A 10,380-nucleotide genomic window follows, 5' to 3' on the forward strand; every position below is an offset into this window, starting at 1 on the left:
ATCATGTTGTGGCAAGTCTTGTTTATATAAACTCTTTTAGGCAACACTTGTCTTTCTGTAGCTTTATTCAATCATCTACAGATGGATTAGTAGCAACACAAGTATTCATCAAGGAAACGTGTGCCTAAATGACTGAAGATAGCTGTGAGAGTTATTTACGCAACTTCACAGGGTCAATTGTTATATCACAGGACCAATTTGATTAACATAGATGATTTGTCTGTTACAGTATGTTACACATTCAGCACCTGAGTCACTCTGAGTCCAGGGGTTACATGGCTAATAACAAATGCCTAATACATCATTGTGTCTTGGACTGCCATTACACTCATCACTCATTTGTATGTGGACCCACATAATTATCACTCGGCTGTGCAGTTCCTGTCAGCTCTACAGAGCTTTAAAGTGTTTATAAGCTCATTGCTTTGGTCTCCCACAACTAAACGGGTTTGGTTCAATTTCACTGCTCTCGTTTGCACATCTGTATGCCTCCTGCCCAGCACCCTAGGGCATCCGATGAATGAAACCTTTTATTTGGAGGCACTTTTCAAAACACCCAAGGTCACCGTCCATTAGGTAAAAACATAAAGAAACAGCAAGACAGGCGATGACAAAGAGACACGACATAATGTGAAAAATGTGACAGTAGTTTAAAAAAATAAGTATTAAGAAGATGCGTTGGTGGAAATCAATGCATTCCATAAATTATAAGTTATTTGGCTTATTAAATTTAAAAAATAAATACATTCCGGCTTATTATTCAATGATGTTGTTTGGCTTATATGTACTGTATATGTTGTAAGTTATAGGCTTATATGTAAGCCAGTTTAAACAGGTGGGTTTGAGGTGGATTTGACTGATGTTATGGTGTTAGACTGACAGATGTAGCACATTGAGCAGTGGGGGACCAAAAGCTGACCTAAACGAAAGGTTGATGTTGAAACTCTCCAGTTGGCCAGCAAGATGACTCCAAATTAAATATTGATCCATATCTGCTGCATGCGTAAATAGGCAACTCTTTTCAAACACCATACACACTTAAAATGTTGTAATATCGCCGCTGTGTTGTGTTTGCACCTGGTTTCTACTCCCCCCATTTTTAGTATTAATTGAGATGAACGTTTGGTACGTCACACAATGGTACATCCATAACTGGCTGATATAACTACAAACATGGACCTCTTTCATAAATCACGTCAACTCCAGATTTGATAGAACTCCTGCATTCATTTTCACTTGTAAGTGTTGGTAAACCACACAGCGACAATCTGCTATACTATAGTATCTTTTGACAGACATCACTTGCACACCACCCTATTTCTAATATACTTCTATGATGGCAGCAAATGTGGTTGCAAGCAGATGTGTGTGCAATGCCTCAATAAAATTGAAGGAACAATTTCACAGCATGACAATCTGTTTAGAATTCTACCATTTGTTACTAGGCTTCCTTTTTGCCTTATGTGCAGCTATTTGCCTGGACTGTGTACAAGTCCTACTGCATGTATACATGCTGAAGGATGGTGTTGTTCTTCTGCCACATCCAGAGAGAAAATGTTGGACAAAAAGGTTAACTTTGCCGTTTTTTTTTTTTCCTTCTAGAGGATGAAAGGTGTCCCGTAAGTGTAAAGTCATATTAGAGGAAAGACATTGTCCCGGTATTTTACACTGTATTCATTCATTTTAGTGTTTACTGTCCTTTTATGGGAACAGTACAGTTTTTTATGTGGTAATGGTGGCTTCTAAATCGACTTAAATGTTTAAACTTAAATGTTTTGGCTTTTAATGGATCAAGGGATTGAATTAGAAGATGTAACTGGCCGCTTACAGCTTCACATTGTGGTGATGATAAAATGTTTTTTTTTTTTTAAATCTTGCTCTATCAGGCAGAAGGCAAGGTTGCCATGGAAGGAAAGTGGATCTTTTGAGAGGTTGGACTTAAGGTTATCATCATTGAATTGCCTGGAGCTATAACAGTTCTGCCCTTAAGTAATGTTAGGTTATCATGCTTTATTATTCTGTTAAAAAGCATATCTTCTTCAGGCAAAATCTGCATTCTACGTATCTGTAGAATATGTTGTAAAAGTTAGTAAATTAGGACTGACATATACGTGTTGGACCAAATACAAAAAAACTATTGTTATAGTCCAAATAGGTTTTCCACCTACATATGTCATGAAATGTTAAGACACAAAAAGAAATCTACATGTAAACATTTCGCAGACAAATACACCTACACACTATTTTTTTTCTTTCCTTTTAAAGCCAGACGGTGAAATAGGATATGCTATAGCATGTCTTTGTTTTCCACAAAATACCATAGGAATAGGCCTCAGAATTCATAATCATTTCATTTCATGTACTTTAACCTCTCCAAATTGTGCCATGGCAACACGGTTCCCATGTTATCCTCAAGGGAAATCATGGAGCATAAAAAAATACATAACACAGGTAGGTAACAGGTTGGATACTCTACAATGTTGTACCAGGGGTTCTTGTCATAATGTTATTTTAGATGTACGGTATGGTAACTGAACACATTAACCCCTCATATCCCCATGTGCACGTGGTGATTATGGTTCATCTGCAAATTGGTTGAGGGGAATGACAGAATTAGAAAATTAATAACCTGTAGAGGGAGAAATGTCTGTTGCATGTCAGCGTCAAAGCCTTACATATTAGACTCTTTTAGAGAATCGTGGGTAAACAAAAGGAACCAACCACATGTATGATGTCAAACCCAAAGAGTGAGGCACACCGACTTCTGTAAAACAAATAATTGTTTGCTAAAAAAAAAGATGAATGGTTTTATTTATAATAGCCTCCCACCACATTTGCCGCATGCAGCCTGTCCATGCACACAGATTTCCACAAAAAGAAGTTATGTAACGCAAAATCCACTTGATGACTAATAACAAATAAAATCAAATGTGGGTCACCATATGCAGAAAGGAAAGAAAGGGAAGAACACCAGCGTCGCCCATATTAAGTATTCATACATGGACAAGCTAGAGCATGAAGCAAACACACACATGGGTAGTCACAATGTTAGATAAGGGTATTTTCATTATTATTCAAGCCTGGAGTAATAGTTTTGTGGATTTAGTTACGATAAAGATGAACTGAAGTTAACTTTGTAAGCCCAGCGAATTTGACACAACAGCTCTTTTTATCCATACTGCACATATGTTGAGTTTAAAAGGTCCGACCTCGGGCCTGCAGAAAAGCACAAAGATCCCAAAGCATCTGAGGTACGAACACACATATCCCAGAGTCCCTGAGTATAAGTCCAGAATGACAACATTTCCCTTTGGACACTTTCCAAAAGCAGCAGGCTGCCATTCACTTGCATGGACAATGCAAATTCCTACATTTGGAAAGATTTTAACTTTTTTCTTTAATATCAGCCAAGTCTCATCTTTTACAAGACATCCTGTTAATGAAAAGTAAAATAACAAAGGATGACGAGAAGTCTTGCAACCGAACTGTCACAGAAGAATGTTAGTATTGATTCTGCAAAACCCCACACAATGTTAAATGACAAGTATTTAGAATTGTCTACAATATTTGTTATACTGTCCTTGCAATGAGTTGATTCTTCAAATCTGGACAGTTGGCTAACAGAGTAACGTTTTCCAAAAAACACAAGGCATAACTTGTATTGACGTTTGACGAAGAAACTTTCCTTTCCTTATTGTTTTATACTGTAAAACTGTAACAAAGAGCAACAGAAAATGCTGAGTCATAACGAAAAAGCCATGCAATTAGTGATCTGACATTAGAAAACGCTAATAAATCAAAGATATGCCAAGTAAAAATCCTTTCTAAATTTTTTTAGAAATATATACAGTACTTATGGACAAATAGTGTCCAAGGCAACAACGAAGGAAAAAAAATTGCAGTAAGGGAAAACAACAATCAATTTATCTTAGAAATCTAGACCTTTGCTACCTTTGCGGCAGCAAATGTAATCTGCAGCCAGGGTCATCTAGCAACTCTCCGTTGGCTGGAGCTGAAATAACCAAACTCTAGTCAGGCCAATCACATCGTATATAGAGTTGGTGGGCGGGCTTAACATAATGACGGCAGAGTTGTGACGATTCTGCATGACTTACCTGCTACGTGAAAACAAAGAAGATGGCTGCTGCTACTGGCGCTCTGCCTACGTCACCTTCCTAGTTGCTCTGGTTGGGTGTAGCGCTATCCTAGTGCACGCAGAAGGAATTTGAAAGACAACCGTTTATCTCGCCCCTCGGACTGAGCCCTGTCAATGCTGTGTTCCCAGACCCAACATCTTGATTTGGGTCTGGCTACAATCATTTAACTTTTATTGGAAATGTACAACTGAAAGTGAAAATTGAACTAAAGCTACTGGTGCTGGTTAAAGGGGGCACTGCTGCACACACTTCTGTTAAAAAACCCAACGCTTTCTTGTTTTACTTCAGAGAGGTCAGAACATCTGTGTCTCCAGTTAGTGAAAGACTGTGCCAAAGTTTATTCCCCATAGTTTACCCAAGTAAACTATGGGTAACGTATGGTTATATATATATATATGGTTATAGATAGGCAACAAAAACAACCGATGAAGGTTGGAGAAAGATTGTGTTTGCAGTTAATCGCGAACACAATCTTTGACACAAATTCTAGTCCCCTGCATGAGTCTGATGTATTACACGTGAATCAACCATCCCGCTCCACGCACTTGCTCTTTGCCTTGCTACATGAAACACACTACTCTCTGCGCTGGCAATAACAGTTGGCTGTAGACATAAATCACCAGCTGCAGATATGAATGTAATTTGTACATAACATGTTTTCTAAAACTATTGATAAGATAGTAAGCTTAGAAAGTATAACACAATGTATATAGGACAAATACAAAGCATACAATGTTGAATTGTTGATGAAAGCTATTGATTTTATCCATCCATCCATCCACTTTTCAGTGCTTATCCAGGAATGCGTTGTGCTTTCTCCCTAGGTAGATCCTGTAGCCCGTCTTAAAGATCCTGGTGTATCCTTGGCCTAGATGGGATATAAAACATAATCCATCCAGTGCTATGGGCTTTTAACAGCCTCTCTTTCCATTTGGACACTCAGGATACCTCCCAGTGGAGGATGGATACCCGAGAACCATCTCAACTGGCTTCTTTAGAGCGAAGATGTAGCACTGAGCACCTTGCGGATCTTGTTCAAAAATTGCAACAAATAATTGTGTACAATTGTTCAACTAGTTCTTACAATTTCCATGCATAACGTACCAATAAAAACTTGTTTATCTTTTCTTTTTGTTCAGTTGACCTAGCTTACAATATTTATACAGTAGTTCATCTCAGTTATTGTCTAAATAACTGAAATATGTGATCCACCACTGCAATCAGTGTGTATGTGAATAAAGGACATTGTATATGTGATGTTAAAATGTATTGTGTTGCAGCACTTGGAATGTTATTCTTGGTCAGCATGGGGTAGAGAGGAGGGCATCCATTGTAAAACCTCCAGGAACATTAAAGTGTCAGTTTGTAATAGAGACTCAAATGCACCATGTACATATGTTCAGATAACACACAGTAATGTAAGTCATCCTTTCTACCGCCAACTGGTTGGTGATCAAAAACCTTTAAGGGCACTCGGGGCTCTCCACTGGGCTGGTTAAGGCTGCAATTCTTTCTGAGTATACCCCTAAGGGCTGCAACAATTTGCAGTCTACAACAATTTGCAGCTTGTATATTATTTGGATGTCTGTCTTTCTGGTATGTGAACCTGTAACTGACAATATAACCTGACAGTGATGCAGTGGGAAGAAAATAATAATATTGATTTTTGAAGTTGTTCTTTTCCCACTTGTTCAGACCACTTTCCAGTTACATAATGTGTCTTTAAACATGGGCTAAATTTAGTTACAGTCAAATATGCCCATGATTTACTCATGATGAGAATAAAGTATGCCTGCCACAATTACTTTAACTAACCGTGATCATTTTAGTAGGTGCAATGCAATTTTCCATCAACTGTGTAAATAAGCTGTCTATCTGAGCAACGTTCCAATGTCATGGCAAAAAAAAAAACATTGAAAAGAGCGCTTGGCTGCTAGATTGGACGGCTGTCTGATCTGCTGTATTAGTTGCTTTCTGAAGCAAGATGATGGCAGAGAGGTCTCAATATTGGATCTCTTAGTTTAGCCCTTAGTAGAGCCCTTGCCCTAGCACTGCGGTTGGCAGTTCTGGGGAGAGCTGGACTTCCATCCAGCTTATTCACGTCAAAATGTGTTGATGGAAACACGGTGTTATAAGAGTTGAAAGATTTGCATCGCATAAGCCATGAAGTCTTGGACCACTTTTTTTTGTTTTTTTTGTTTATACATTAAGTCTGCCTACACAACTGTTTCAGAACAAGCCATATAAAATAAAGTAAAAATAATAAGCAGAGGGAGAGGTGAAACAGTTTTTTGGCAAACATTTCGAAGATTAATTAACCATTTTGATGACCATTAAAATTAATAACATATAGATTTAGGCCTAGTTTCAAAGCCAAATGGAACAGCACCAATGTGTGGCATAACATGAACAGAAAAATGCAATAAATATATTATGTGTATTCTGACATGACAATTAATTGCCAGCTTGAATTTCATAAGTTTAACGCCTTACTTAGAACATTCTATTTACTCGTCATTTGTCAGATCAAGTTTTGGATGCGGCAATGTTGTCCTGATCAGAAAAATAACCCCGTTTCAGTAGGAACAGGGGAGCAAACAAGGCGTCCGTTAAAGAAAATTATCACAATTGAGACAATTTTACTTGCAGTGTTAATGGAGCCTGAGTCTCCTTAGGCTCAGGACTGATGCACAGCTCAGAGTGCGGTCAAGAGGTCTGGGGTGTAATGGCAGCACAGCCGGAGACGATGAGGTGGAACACATGACTAGTGGCAGTTCTAGAGGCTAATATCAGTCATGACCAATCACATTGCCTCTTTCCTTCCCTTTAAAAGCAGTTGTTAGGGCTCCAACAATTTGAGTCAATTTTGATGGGGGAAATGGTCTTGAGTAGAACTGCCAAAAAGGCGTCTTCAAAGATGAAAACAATGTCTGTGGTGTGAGGTGTAAAATCCCAGGAATGATTACAAAGCGGATTCAATTCAATTTGGGTGGAAATAAATTAACATATTTGTGTACCATTGGTCCAAGGAGATTCTCTGTCCAACGCACAGAATAATTTATGAAATGAAGCCCATAAAGAACTTGTGGTGGTCTCCACGGAGAAGCTTGGACCAGTCCCTCACATATATATATATATATGGGATACAACCGCCTCCATAGTTCACACTTAAAACATTACACCTAACAACTCTCAAGCTGCAACAACATAACTAATCCCACACAGCCTTAATTTTGGTTTTCTATAACTTGATTGAATATCTTAAAACTTAAACACCACAACAGAAAGTTGAAAGCATGTATTTAGAAACTAGTGTTGGTTTTAATGGATATGGACAAATCAAATTACGACAGGAAGCTGTGCTCAAAAGGTAAACATTGTATAACCTTGTAAGAATCACAGCAGCTGCAAAAACGGATCTCGATTTGACTTCCAATATGCAGTAAACAAAGAAAGATATGCTGAATAAGAGATTGCATTGAGTTAGTGAGACACTAGTGGAACAGATGCCATCTTAGAGACGGCGCCATGACTTTGGCCCTCTAAAGAATTCTAAATCTATATCTTGGCTTGATCTTGAGACTTAAAATAGCCTGGTCTCCTGAATTATAAACTGTGTGTGGGATTTAAATGAGGTGGGCTTAATTTAGCATGTTGCATTACAGAAAGGACCCAGTTGAGGCGGTTCGAGCATCTGGTAAGGATGCCTCCTGGGGGCCTCCCTAGGGAGGTGTTCCAGGCACGTCCAGCTGGGAGGAGTCCTCGGGGAAGACCCAGGACTAGGTGGAGGGATTATATCTCCAACCTGGCCTGGGAACGCCTCGGGATCCCCCAGTCGGAGCTGGTTGATGTGGCTCGGGAAAGGGAAGTTTGAGATCCCCTACTGGAGCTGCTGCCCGTGACCCGACGCCGGATAAGCGGATGGGCGGATGGACGGATGGTAAACATAGGATTCACTGGTCTTGAACATTTCTAGGAACTAAAAGTCAGGATATCTCAGTATTTGCTGCATTGATTTTGTCCATTTGTTTATTAAAAGTCTCCTAATTTCATTGAAATGCTTTACCAAATCACCGGAGAACCCCGTTAAAATAGATCTTGCTTTTGGTCTTAAAAAGTCACATTGGCAATATTGTCATCCATTAATTTTTTCAAAATATTTACAATGGAAACTGTTCACAAGCGCATCACATGGCGGAGCCACAAATACTACACAGCAGATGATGTCCCATTTCATCACCAACATTTGACCAAGAAGATGCAAAGGCAAATTCCAGTAATCTTAGTCATCAATATTACACTTTTGTAATTTGATTGCTTTTGACATAACCCCTAGTGTGTCCCTCCAACTTCACCTTGGTCCTGTTTAAAAATAAACTGCACAAATGTATATTGTTTTAAGGGGATGTGAATTAAAAAAGAAGAAAGAAAAAAACTCAAATTCTCTTTCGTTCTCAGTCTGCTTCTCTTGCTGCTGTATGTTCTCGGAGCAGTTTAAGGATGACCTTGTACACAATACCTGATTTGTGTATTTAGACAGGGAGCCATTTTATTTTCTCTTGCAATGACAATGGTTGTCATAGCAAGGTACTGTATGTTCTATTGAGTACAGTGGAGTAGAAGCCTAAGAGTTTTACTATTGATTCTCAGAATCAGCTTTATTGGCCACGTTTGCACACACAAACAAGGAATTTGACTCTGGTTAATCTTTGCTCTCAAAGTATAACACTCACTTAACATATAAAGAATTTTCAGGCTTTCAATACCGCTCCCTACTGTAATCGTGCTGTTATCACAAAACTCTTACTATCCGCGCAGCCCCGCCCCCATTCACTCACACACGGCTCTCAGCAAAATGGAGAGACACAGCAGCTGCCGGTTCACACTTCTGACAGTTGTCCACAGTTTTAATAGTTATTAACACAGCTGTATATTGAGGAACGTGAAAGCAAAATGATTGTGATAATTAATCGTGATCTCAATATTGATCAAAATAATTATGATTATCATTTGGCCAAAATGGTGCACCCCTACTGGCCACCACAAAAAAAAAAAAAAATCGTCTTCCTGTACACAAATCTATCGTTTAAATAACGTCACCATTTCACAAACTGCCGTGAGACTGGGCTGTGTATAATTATATTTCTTTCAATACTTTTGACAAGAAATATGTTGCATATGGGAAGTCATAACATTGTTTCTTAATTACATTTCGTTAGCTTCAACTGCATGTTATTTTCTCGCTTATAAGAAGAAAACAGACATATAGAATTATTATTTCTACAGTAATAAATGAATTTATTCACCAGGTGAGCGCTGCACTACAAACTCTGCTTAATGCCTACGAGGGGGGATTGGACTGTGAAATTTTTTATGATCGTGCCAATTTAGTCAATAAAAGCAGATGTACCGCCTGCTGAGCACTTCCATGAGTTAATGTTCACAGTCTGAGTGAAGTGTCATCACTTTGGCTGGGACAGGAGCATCCTCAGGGCTTTTCTTGGGAAACCGTCATCAAGCACTTCTTCCTACACACCACCTCACTCTACACGATTGTCACTGTACATTAGTGGAGATTTGTGCACCAGTGATGGAAGTTTCCTCCAAAAGTAACATGACATACATATTTTGTGAACTTAAATCAATTGCTCTGAGTAACATAATATTTAAACAATATTTGTTAGTTTTATTTGTTTTATTTAGCCTTCAAACAAAAGCGCACTATTTTTAAATCGCACATTTGGCTAAAATTAAATCATTTGGTAACTGGAATACAATAATATGTTAATTTAGGTAAGATTGCAGCCGTGCAGAACAGACACTCAAAGGTAGAAACATGTAAAAAGTCATTTTTGTTAGCGGCTAACCTAGATATAAAAAAAATAATAATGTTTTATCCAATGCAATAATGAAAGATTCACTAACTGGAGAGCATAGCAGCGAGCAACTATAGGGTTTAAAATGAATGTTTTAAAGTGACTATGCCTTATTACTATGACGCCTACAGACACCCAAAGAAATTGCCATTGCTAAAAAAAGAAAAATACAGCAATGTCTGTGAAGAATAAGTAAGGGAACTTGCAATTTATCAAATAGGGCCAAATTCAACTTCCGTTTTTTCAATTTTTTTGGGGTAAATCAGAGCCCGGGTGCATAATGAAATACGAATCAGAAGATGAAACGCAGATGACTTCTGAATAACCTTTGACTTAAAAAAAAAAAA

The 10,380-nt window shown here is 38.4% G+C and overlaps 1 long non-coding RNA gene across 1 annotated transcript in view; it reads right to left on the reverse strand.

The window, feature by feature from the left end:
• Positions 1 to 252: 252 nt before the first annotated feature.
• Positions 253 to 10,380, reverse strand: part of LOC116671931 (uncharacterized) — a 14,703-nt gene continuing 4,575 nt past the window's right edge. The window contains exon 3 of the long non-coding RNA XR_004327413.1: positions 253 to 327. This is a non-coding gene — a long non-coding RNA (uncharacterized LOC116671931). The remainder of the gene's footprint in view (positions 328 to 10,380) is intronic.

The sequence above is a fragment of the Etheostoma spectabile genome, chromosome 22 (genome assembly GCF_008692095.1).
Source record: "Etheostoma spectabile isolate EspeVRDwgs_2016 chromosome 22, UIUC_Espe_1.0, whole genome shotgun sequence".
In the NCBI taxonomy this organism is placed as follows: domain Eukaryota; kingdom Metazoa; phylum Chordata; class Actinopteri; order Perciformes; family Percidae; genus Etheostoma; species Etheostoma spectabile.